Source organism: Saccopteryx leptura, chromosome 7, assembly GCF_036850995.1.
Source record: "Saccopteryx leptura isolate mSacLep1 chromosome 7, mSacLep1_pri_phased_curated, whole genome shotgun sequence".
In the NCBI taxonomy this organism is placed as follows: domain Eukaryota; kingdom Metazoa; phylum Chordata; class Mammalia; order Chiroptera; family Emballonuridae; genus Saccopteryx; species Saccopteryx leptura.
Window position 1 is genome coordinate 23,704,113 of NC_089509.1, and position 12,436 is coordinate 23,716,548.

Here is a 12,436-nt window from a genome sequence, read left to right on the forward strand (position 1 = left end):
TTGCCTTTACTTCCCATGCCTTTGGGTCAAATTCATAAAATGTTCTTAATGGCCAAGGTCCATGAGTTTGGTACATATGTTTTTCTTTTATGTAATTTATTGTTTTGGGTCTTATATTTAGGTTTTTGATCCACTTTGAATTAAGTTTTGTGCAAGGGGACAAACTGTAGTCAAGTTTTATTCTTTTACATGTGGCTTTCCAATTTTCCCAGAACCATTTATTGAAGAAGCTTTCTTTTCTCCATTTTGTGTTCTTGGCTCTTTTATAAAAGATGATTTGCTTATATATATGTGGTATTATTAGTGGGCTCTCAGTTCTGTTCCATTGGTCTGTGTGTCTATTTTTCTGACAATATCACACTGTTTTAATTATTATGGCTCTGTAGTATATTTTGAAGTCAAGTATTGTAATGCCTCCAGCTTTGGGTTTTTTTCTCAGGTTTACTTTGGTTATTCAGGGTTTTTTATGGTTCCATACAAACTTGATAATCTTTTGTTCTATTTCTTTAAAAAATGACATTCAAATTTTGATGGGAATTGCATTAAATTTGTATATTGCTTTGGGTAATATGGCCGTTTTAACTATATTTATTCTCCCAATCCACGAATATGGGATATTTTTTCCCTTTTATTGTGTCTATTTTGATTTCTTTTAATAATGCCTTGTAGTTTTTAGTATATAGATCTTTTACATCCTTTGTTATGTTTATTTCTATATTTTCCTTATTCTTAACTGATTTAATAGTTAACAGTTGGTTTAAAATAATAATGACAGTGTATCACATAATTTTAGCTTGTGTATTAGTAAAAAAAATGACAGCAATGTAATAAAGTATGAGAAGGAGAAATTGGGAGTACTTTGTAATAAGGTTTCTATACTACCAATGAAGCACTATAGTGTTATTAGAAGTGTACATGGATTGGTTGATGTATATTGCAAGTTTCTGGAACACTGAAAAAATTAAAGTTACACAGTTTAAGTGAGAGAAAACCTTTCTGTTACTAAACTTTGTAAACATTGTCCACTTTTCTGTGTCTGAGCTTAGTGACCAGATCTGCCAGGCAAGCTTGCAGGATTTTGGTGGGAAAGACATATAGAAATTTTCAATAATTTCAAGAGAACGGAAAGAATGGACAAAGAACTGACTTGAGGCTGTAAACACCAATACAGTGTACAGATAGAAATGTGCACCTGAAATGTATATAATTTTGTTAATAGTGCCACCCCAAGAAATTCAATAAATAAGCAAGCAGGAAAACTGAGCACTAAAATTTCAAAAATACAACATACTTTTTAGTATAATCAGGGTAAAAATATATAAAACAAAGTATGACATTTGGGATCATACATCATAAAGAGTGTTCAAAATTCCCTCTGCTTACAGAACAGACTGTTTTGAAATGTGAATATATAACCAGTAGATATTTGTATCTTAAATAAAGCATGTGATTGATCAAAAGTTCATGCTTGTCTGTAATAGCTACATGAAAATCAGTGAGGTCAATGGAATGGTTACCGAATAGATAAAGAAATCAGTAAATCACTACACAAAATATTTTCTTGTCTTTCTATGATCATTCTTTCATCATTTAAGTCATAGCTCCATGAACTTCAAAGCAAAATTATGAAAAACTAAAGAGAAAATGCAAATTGTAAACTGATTATAAACAGTAACAACCACAAAAACAAAATCAATCTATTCTGCAGAATGTGGCTTCAAATGGAGAAAAAACAGTTATGCACTTAAAGCATGTGATCACAATTTGTTTCCCTTTCTAGCCAAACCGAATATAAGTTGGACAGATTCACACATAGTACTCTAATGGTATTGAAATGAGTATTTTAATGATCATTTCCTCCAAATCTTTAATCAGAAATCCAATCTGTTCTTTTAGAAAAAGCGCCTGGCTTAAAATTTTTTAATCTTTGAAAAACTGTTTTACACCCACATTGTTTTCTTTAATAGCTCCATCCTCTTAACTGCTAAAGTTTTATGTGTATTTATGTAAGGCATGAAGTGTATTATGCATTATGCATACAGATGTTAGCTTCAGGGCAACAGGGCAGTGCTCCATGAATACAAGGACATCTATTGAAAGTTTGTGAATGATTCTGCATCTTTCCTCCAAATTAGTAATGATTTTTCAAGTTAAAAAAAAATTTCCAGTGTGAAGAGAAGAAACATAAAAGGGAGACAAAAGTAAAAGTGTTTTTCAAAAATAAGTCACCATTTATTTCCATCTTGATTTTTAGATTTTTATTACAGTCAGGTTTTAAATATTTTTTAGGGCACATCTCATAAACTCCAGAAAAAGCCTCATTTGCATTTTTCCTTCCTTTCCAGAGCGAGCCACTAGAAGCTCTTTTATAAGCCCCCTACCTGGGCTCCATGCTCCTCTCCTTGCCCATAATCTATCCTTAACACAGCCGCCAAAGTAATGCTAACACGAAGTCAGATGTCTGCTGGAGCCTTCTGCAACTTGATGTCTTAGCTTACAACCAAAACCTTCAAAAGCCCTATGAGCCCTTCCACAATCCTTACCCGCCTCTCCCCCACTCCCTTCTCTTCTCCAGCTCTCCCTCCTTCGCACTGTTCCACCACCACTCTAGCCTTTGCTGTCTCTAGAGCATACTGGGCACATTCCTGTCTCAGGGCCTTAGTACCCGTTATTTCTTATTTCTTCTGCCAGGAAAGCTATGTGGTTAATTTTCCTACCTCTTTCAGGTAATTGCACAAATGCTACCATCCTTCTCATACCTGCCTTAAACACTTTATTTAAAGCAGCCACCCCCAAATTTATACTTTTGGCCTCCCAAACTCTGATGTTAATTTCTTTGTTTATTTATTTTATTTTTTATTATTGGTGTCCTCTCACTATATTTAAAATTCACAAGGACAGGAATCTTTGGATTCTGTTCACTGGTACCCTCAACAACTAGAACACTGCCCAGCACATATGGGGTACACAACATATTTATTGAATCAAATTGCTGAGTCTCTTGACGCCTTCTCCACCTACCCACTCTCCAGCACTATTCTTCCTGTTAAAACTTCCACCAAACACACGATCTCACAGATAATATTTTTTTTAAAAAGTATTCTAAATCCTTATTGCATCCTATATTTCTGATGAATTGCCACTATTTGCTTGATGACCATAATGATGAATAATGCAAACAATATTTTTTTCAAATGAGCAACAAAGTATAAACCAATGTAAAAACACAATATTCACAATTTACACTTCTAATCACTGCATTTTTTATGATAAGAACCAGAGATCAACAATCCTTTTAAATAGTAGACATCATCATCAATTGAGGCTAAGAAGCTGGGCCCTTTTAAAAACATGAATGAAATAGAATAAAACTAGCATGTTTTGCTCTGTGATATATTAAAGCTTTCTGTTAATACTAATATCTGACATTCCTTTGGTGCTGAAAGAATTGTGGCATTGAATCTCCTTGTTCTGTACAAGACAGCAGTTTTTTTCACTGTTATCAGTTGTCAGAGACCTGTCAGTATTGGAACACTGGATGGCAGACTTGCATCCTTTTGCTTCCTTTGGGTATATCAGTTTTATTTCCATATATTGCTGATTATCCAGTTTTCATTTGTGTCCATATTGGAAATGTTGTGGTGATGTGATGGGCAGAATAACAAATTCTAACTTATTACTCATTTGGGGACCTAAAAACATTGAAATAAGTAACAGTGGGATTTTCCTGAATAGATTTATTATATATCCTGGCAATATGTTGCTTTGTCCATTCACACTCCATGGCTCATGTAGTAGACACAGCAATTCATCTTAAGAAGTATAAATCTCAATTTCTGTCAGTCTATAAATTCTATATTTCCCTTCCTGACAAAAAGCACACTATCTATACTCTTCAGTAAGCACAGAGTCATTCTTAGTCTACTTCTGATTGGCACCAGATTTACAGCAGACATATTACTCTCTAAACCTCCTGAAGCAAATAATACGGCATTGTGGAACAGCACACTAGGACTTGTTATGTCTCCTTTCAGTAGTCAACTTTAGCATAATTATACCTTACATGATTTCTACTTTTCCAAAGATTTCCTCACTTACTATTTTTATATAGCTTTATAGCATCTTCTTACAGATTCTCTAAATGTTACGTAAAAGAAACTAAGATGTGAAAAGCCCACATGATTCCCATTAGGGCAAACGTGAGGCAGTTGAATGTTAGGAACTCAAACTTGATGCTCTGCCTTTTATCCCTATTTTAAAAATATTACTCTAGCCTGACCAGGTGGTGGCACAGTGGATAGAGCATTGGATTGGGATGCCAAGGACCCAGGTTCGAGACCCTGAGGTCACCAGCTTGAGCGTGGGCTCATCTGGTTTGAGCAAAAAGCTCACCAGCTTGGACCCAAGGTCTCTGGCTAGAGCAAGGGGTTACTTAGTCTGATGAAGGCCCACAGTCAAGGCACATATGAGAAAGCAATCAATGAACAACTAAGGTGTCACAATGCGCAACGAAAAACTAATGATTGATGCTTCTCATCTCTCCGTTCCTGTCTGTCTGTCCCTGTCTATCCCTCTCTCTCTGTCTCTGTAAAAAAAAAAATTACTCTACCTGCTGCCCAGTATACATGCAGAATCGTTTCTTTGATAAAACATGATTTTGATGAGAAATCTGAAATGCCTTCAATGCTTCCATCTATCTACATTTAATCTAGTCTCTAAGCATCTCCACTTTAGTTTTGGTTGTCCTCAGGTTTTCAGATGCAGTCACAAACATACTCATACCCATCTGGCATAGATATGTTCTGCCAACCCGTACTGAGTGACCCCCTGAGCAGCATCTACTGCCTTGTGTGCTCAGCGAATGCTTCTGTAGGCCTGCTGGATCTGCTCGCTCCCAGGCTGCTTTCCTTTGCTCCCCACAGGCCACATTCTCTGCAGAAACAGAGAGAATGACCCCTTCCCCATGGGACTCTGATCCAATCTATATCAAATTGGAGACAAAAGCCTCATTATTTTTTCTTCATCTCAGTTTCCCTTCTATCCTACTCTAACATGAAAAGATGCTCAACATCAGTAATCTTGAGGAAAATGCTAATCAAAATCACAGTATGTTATCACCTCACAGTCATTGCAATGGCTATTATTTGAAAAAGGATGACAATAGAGTAATGGGGGTGTGAGAGATACCCTTCATCTCTCCCTTGAAATTTCAACAAATTGAACAGCTATAACTCAATGACAGAACCCCAGTTGGGCTCACAGGCATGCCTGAAAGATCCACACAGGGAATGGACTAAAGTTGGAAAGACTGTAGGCCAGCTGAGCCTGCTCTCTCCCAGGGGGCACAAGATTAGATGTACTCTCCCTCAAATCCAGAGAAGGAAGATCCCAGAGTGACTCACTCTTCCTCAGCCAGGAGGTACAGAGGGATTGGTGAGAATTTGGGGAGGTACTGAACCAAAGCAGCAGTAGAACAAGGGGTCACTGCCAGTGTTCTCATTGTTCTGCCAGCAGCCTGTATTAGGATAGAGACACAAAAATAGAAAGTGTGCCCCCCAACCTCCTAGATCTACCTCATTCCCCTTGTGTTAGGGAGAGTGGCAGAGACATACCCCACAGCTGGTTCTACAGAGCCACTCTTTCCCCTGAAGAATAGAGGTGCTCTGTGTATGGTCCCTTGGTCTGTTAAGACATCAGGAGGAGGACCCAGAGGCCTGAGATCACCATTGGAAAAGTTGTAACCTCACAGCATGCCTCACCCATTATGAGCATGGAGCCTGTCTCCATCATCCTGACAGCAGTTTCTCAGCAGAGTTCAGCCTGGGAATTTTACAGAGCTAAAATTTGTAGTCCAGAGACACCCACTGGAAAAAAAGATAGAAAAACCTCTTTTAGTTTAGGATTTTTCCTTTTTCTAATTTTTTCCTTTTTTTCTATTTTTTCTTTTGTTATTGTTTTGTTTGTTTTTGGTTATTGTTTTTTGAGTTTTATTCTTATTATTTTTTCTTTTTTTCCATTTATTTTTTATTATATTACAAATTTTATCTTTTAGTTTATTTCTTATTTTGATGATTCTATTTTTTTGCTTGATTTCTTAACAGTACCACCTTCAAATGCCCCCAAGATAGAAAAAAACAAATACCATGGCTCCCCAAGAAAAGAATGCAGTCAGAAAAAAAGGAAAAATCTCTAGAAAGCAATCTCAATTATATGGAAACTTTGGAGTTAAACAACAGAGAATTCATAATTTAAGTTCTGAAAATACTAAACAAAATGCAAGAAAACACTAATAAGCAACTTTACAACTTTACCAGTTTGATTTGATATTTATTATCAAGTCATAAGAATTCTGTTCTAGTACAATGTTTGTTAACACTTTGTCATGGATGGATGTTAAATTTTACTAAAAACATTTCCTTTTATGTATTTGTTTTTCTTTATTTTGATAATATAATAAATTTCTTTAATAGAGTTTCTTATTTTTAATACATTTCTGAATTAAAATTTTCACTATTTTATTTAGATTTATTACATCTATATTTATACATAAAACTGGAGCATAATTTTGATTACTTAAATAATAATACTTAGGTATTGTTCTGGTCTGATTTTAAATCAGAATGACACTAGCACTATAAAGTGAACTGAGGAACATTATAATACAGAGCAGGATTCCCTGTTTTTTTCTGAGATTTCATTGTATTTCCTGAGTCTGGTGGGTATTTTTTATGGTAGAGGGATGGAAAAATTGTGAGCTAGTTATTCAATTTCTTTGACAGTTTATAATTCTTCCAGTTTTTTTCTTTTGGTACTTTTAAAAACAATGTTTCTGTCAAATTTTGCATTGATGCAAATAGAGAGCACACCATCTGCATCTTCCTTGCGATTTAGCAGCTTTTGGTCAGTTTTCAGTCCCTCTCTAGGCTTCCAGGCTCCCCATTCAGGTTCGTCCTCATCTATCTGACTTCTTCATGGAGGATGCCTCTGTGATCAGCCCTTGTATCTTATCAATCCATACTCATTTTCAGGTGGTTTCCCCTATCCTCATGCTGTTATATTTCTAGCTCAGACCTTTTCTCTGAACCCCAAACCCATATATCTAACAGGCTACTTCATTTATTTTTTAATTGATTTGAGAGGCAAGAAGGGAGGTGGAGAGCGAGACAGATTGATTTGTTGTTCTACTTATTAGTTCATTCATTGCTTGATTCTTGTATGTGCCCTGCTGGTGATTGAACCTGCAACCTTGGTGCAACAGGATAATGCTCTAACCAACTGAACTACTTGGCCAGGATCTCCAACAGGATACTATACATCTCCGTCTGGATGTTCAATAAACATCTTAAAGTTAAAATGTTTAAGCTTGTGCTCTGATTTCATCCATCTCCCACAGTGAATATTAGTTCCACCGTGATTGCAGCCTTGGCAGAGGCATTGAGCCAGAGGACGCAGGCAGGCCCCAACTAGTTTCCTGAGGTATAAACACTGAAACTATTAATATTTGTTGTTATAAGTTACAATGTTTTGGAATGTTTTATGCCAACAATAGATGATTAGTACAAAGCATGTTCTACTTTTTTTCTATTCTTTAAAAATACTTGTCAAAGATTGATAGTTTTTCTTTCTCAACATTTTTATAGAATTTATCTGTAAAGCCATCTGTCCTAGATCTTTCTTTGTGGGAAGGCTTATAATTATAGTTTCAAAATTTCTTTAATAGTCATATTAACTATTTCTCCTAGTGACAGATCTAGTGAGTTTTATTTTGTTATGTATGTCACATGATTAGTAGCTCTAAAATGAATGCAGAAATAACTTACTTGTTGAAAGCATAATGATAGTAAATAATGCTGGCTGTCTGAAGGGTACTGTGTCATAAATGGAAGAATGTCACATTGGAGTATAGCCTGATTTTTCAAACATTCTTAAGCTTCGTATCCTTTTCTCCTTCTAATTGTGGTAGACAGACAGATGAGCAGAGCAAGGACTATATAGACATAGGAGGCCTCTAGGATGGAAAGACCTAAGTGCCTAGCAGTGGTCAAAGCTGGGGAAACAAGGACCTCACTACTAGGGTGACCTGTTCTCCCTTAGCTGGTCATGCTGTTTAGAGCCCTAATTTCATATCACTGGTCATGGAATTTGGACCCTCCCCTGACCTTTCCTCCCCTGGATTATCACTGGTCATGTGGGTTTTAGACTCCCTTAGAGAAAGAAAATATTAAAAAGTTGAAGAATAGCGCTAAAGCATTAATTCCTGAAGATAACATCTAAGCCTCCACTGTGTTTCAGCTTCAGGCCCAGAAAAGCAACAAAAACTGGCAAAGAAAGCTATAGCTGACCTCAAGACTGGCTGCATTGACTAATGAACTCCTGCCTTGGCCTTACCAATCAATGAAAAACACTACCCTGAAAGCACACACCTGGAAAGATGATGAATGTTCTATTAAGATTCTCCCCTGGGATCTTCCCTAAAATCCCTACCCTTGAAATCCCTTAAGACAGAGGTCCCAGGGCACTCCCCCTTCCAGGAATACGCCCCTGCCTTTCCCTTCCACCTCCTCCTCTTCTCTTCTGTCCCCCAGGTGTGTCTCCTTGCCCCTCTCTTTCTCCTAAACTCTAGGACCCCACAAGACTTGTACCGGGGAGCAGTTGGCAGCAGCTGCTGGTTCCAAGCTAACCCCCTGAACATGTATCCAAGTACCCTTTTCTCTAACTTTTTTCCTATATGGCCAATAAATTCTTTCTTTTACTTGCTACATTTCGTATCTTGATTGAATTCTTTCTCTCAAAAAGATAAGAACCGAGGTCTCATAGCTCCTAATGTAACATAATCACAACTCAATTGTAAGTATATAAAGCTGTACTAGTCAGGGTTCTCAAAAACCTGAACCAACAGGAGATAGCTAGATAGATTTAAAATAAATATAATAGAAATATATTAAAATATATAAACAGATATTTATATATTACATTTATATTAATTTATATTTTATTAATTTATTATATTATATACTACATTGATTATGTATGCATAATAATTTAGTGTAAGGAAGTGGCTCATATGACTGTGTATTTGGGTAAGTCCCAAAATCTGCAGCATGAGTCAGTGAGCTGGAGACCCAGGAGAACCAACGGTTTAGTTCAAGCCTGAATCCAAAGGCCTGAGGACCAAGAGAGACAATAATATATAGTTCCAGTTTGATGGCAGTATGCTCAAGACTCAGAAAATGATCATATTTCAGTATAAGTCAGAAGGGAGGAAAAAACCAGTTCCCCAGTATGAAGCCATCATACTGGAGGAATTCTCTTTTCCTTGGGGGCGGTCTTCTTCCTCAGTCTTTTTGTGTTATTCAGACCTTCAAGTGATGTCATGGGGTCCACTCTCACTAAGAAAAGCAATTTACTTTACTCAGTCTACTGATTTAAATGCTAATGTCACTTGAAAATATCCTCATAGAAACACTCAAAATAATGTTTGACCAAATATCTGGGCACTTCATGTCCAAATCAAGTTAAAACCTAAAATTAACTACTACAGCCACTTATTATAATCTGCATTTCAGCTCTATGGATCTTAGAGTGAGAAAAAATACCTCCAAAATCTGAAATGGATTTTTTGCTTTAATTGTTACTGTTATTATAGATTTAATCTTCTCAGTGTTTTCACGAATACTTTAATGGGAATATTGCCATGTAATGCTATTTGATTCTAAATGCAAACAGACACCTGAATTGACATTTAAAAATTATTTTTTTAGGCCTGACCTGTGGTGGTGCAGTGGATAAAGCGTCGACCTGGAAATGCTGAGGTCACCTGTTCAAAACCCTGGGCTTGCCTGGTCAAGGCACATATGGGAGTTGATGCTTCCAGCTCCTCCCCCCTTCTCTCTATCCTCTCTCTCCCTCTCTGTCTCTCTCTCTCCTCTCTAAAAATGAATTTAAAAAATTATTATTTTTAAAATATTGCATTGTATTATATATTAATATAAAAAGTTAAGTATTAAAAGTAGTAAACATTTATGATATAGTTCTTGTTAATAGTATAACACTACATTCTGATTGGTCTCTAAATTTTGTACCATTTATCAAAATGCTAAAATAAGTATAAAATGACTCATTTATTAAGAAGGAACCTACCACAGAAGACACAGAAGAGTATATTTTAGGGTATTTTGTAATTACAAATTTGAGCTTTTCTCTAATTATACATTTTTAAATTTTATTTTAAATCAGAATCATCTCTTATCTGGAATAATTTTGACACACAGAGAAAGAAACAGTAAACAGCAGTGTATAGACAGACTACCAGACAACTTTTATGAAATACCTTTTAAATAAATGCCTTTACTGCAATTCAGAGGGTCCCTGACGTTTTAAATAGATACTTAGTGAACACTTTACCACCTATGTTCTTGAGGCAGCTCCGCATATTTTTATCTTAGCCTCCTAAACTCAGTCAATTCCTTAACAGTAGAGAAAAAGGAAAAAGTCATGTAGATCATTACCTAGGCAAATAGCCTTGACTAGTAAGTAGTCATAAGACCTAAGGAAAAATTATAGCAAATGATCAAATGCAAGATTTAAACAAATTTCCTAGCTAGAAGGTCTTTGATTAATTTTTTCTAATAGTACATGACCCTTTATCTCATAATATTTCTGCAAGAAAAATTATTTCAGTACCTAAAGGAAAGAAATCGATCAAAGTTAGACAAAAACACTGTAATCACAAATTATAAATTACAAGAGACAACTTCTTTTCTAAAAAAAACCCCACCATAATATTTGTGAACTAAATTATGGAGGATTTCTGTAAGTAATGACCCAATTTTCCCTTAAGAACCAGAAAGCTTAATAGAAATCTCTGAAATAAGTATATGATGTGTTTATAAAAGAAACTATTACTATATTTATTTTTATGAACTTTTTAAGTCACCAAAGAGAAGAGAAAGTTTGGATACTGATGTCAAGGTCTTCATGTTAATGAGTAGCAAAATGACAATACACACTGTTCTTGCAAGTCAGAACCTTAAATGGTACTTCAGTACAATGAACTTCAACTTTTGGTGTGTGTAAAAAGCATTTCAGAACTCTGGGGCATATTGTTGATGTATTCACTGAACGTAACAATTAGTCTGAAAGATAAAGCCTAACTCTTTCTTCTTCCATTCTTCCCCATGGCAATCATGACTACTTGGTCACTCAGAGATAAGCACTCACAACACCCAACATATCAGAACATGCTTCTTGGCCCAAAGATTTGTACCGAAGATCTCTTCCAGACAGAGTTCTGCAGCTTTCATTCCTTTGAATAAAGGGACTGTGTGAAATCAACATGCAGGCCTGTGACAATGTAGCTAGTGTATATATTACTTCTAAAGATTTCTCCTGTATAGATGCATTTCTATCATTATCATAAATGATTATGTCATTCACCTGTTTAAAATGACTCATTTCTTTCCATTATTTTAGTTTAACCCAATTTACTTCGTGGTTAGATTCCGCTTGTGCTAAGCTGCTCTTTGCTGTCCACAGCCCTTCAAACTTAAAGCATCTTGGTACACTTTCACAATTGCTTATTTCAGCATACTTTATATATCTCTAATACTGACTTTATTTTATTTCTTGTAAATATAATAATACAGCCACATGATAAAATATAAAATAGAATTAGAAATCTTATCAAGAAATATAAGTTTTCATATCATCCATTCTTAGACTCAGTGCTTAAAGACAACCTCTTACACATGTATTTACTTTTTGTTCTTCTAGAAGGTACTCCCATAATTCACAATCATATGCTTTCACTTCCATTGCTTGATTTATCAATTTTAAATCACATTAAGTACACTCATGATGTGAAAAAAATGGTTGACTTCACTTAAGCTGCTACTTCATCCCACTAGCCTCTTCCCAGTGTTTCATGTTTTATACAATGATTTTAAATATAGATTATTGATAACCATATACCTGGGGTACTCTAAAAATATTCTAGCTTCATATTCAAATGCCTATCTCTTTATGTAAACAATCAGTTGCATAAAATCATACTACATGTTTGCAAGATATTTATGAAGAGATTTAAAAAAACTTTTAAATTACTTTTTCATTTTGGGGATCCATTGCATATTTTTTTCTCCATTCTATCAGTCGAAGCTTCTATTTCCTTTATTTTTAAAAAAGAAACAAACACCACCACCAGGGGGGCATGTTGATCCCCAGTCAAGGCACAGGTGGGAAGCAGCCAGGGAATGCACAGCCACGTGTAACGGCAGGTGAATACTTCTCTCTCTCCCCCTTTCCTTTTCTGTCTCTCTAAAAACAATAAAAAATAATAAAATAAGAAACTTTCATCTCGGGGCTGGTGGCTCCCAGACCTTTCCTTCACTGCTATACTTTGCTAAATTGGCTCTTTCTTGTATTTCTTTTCTTCAGT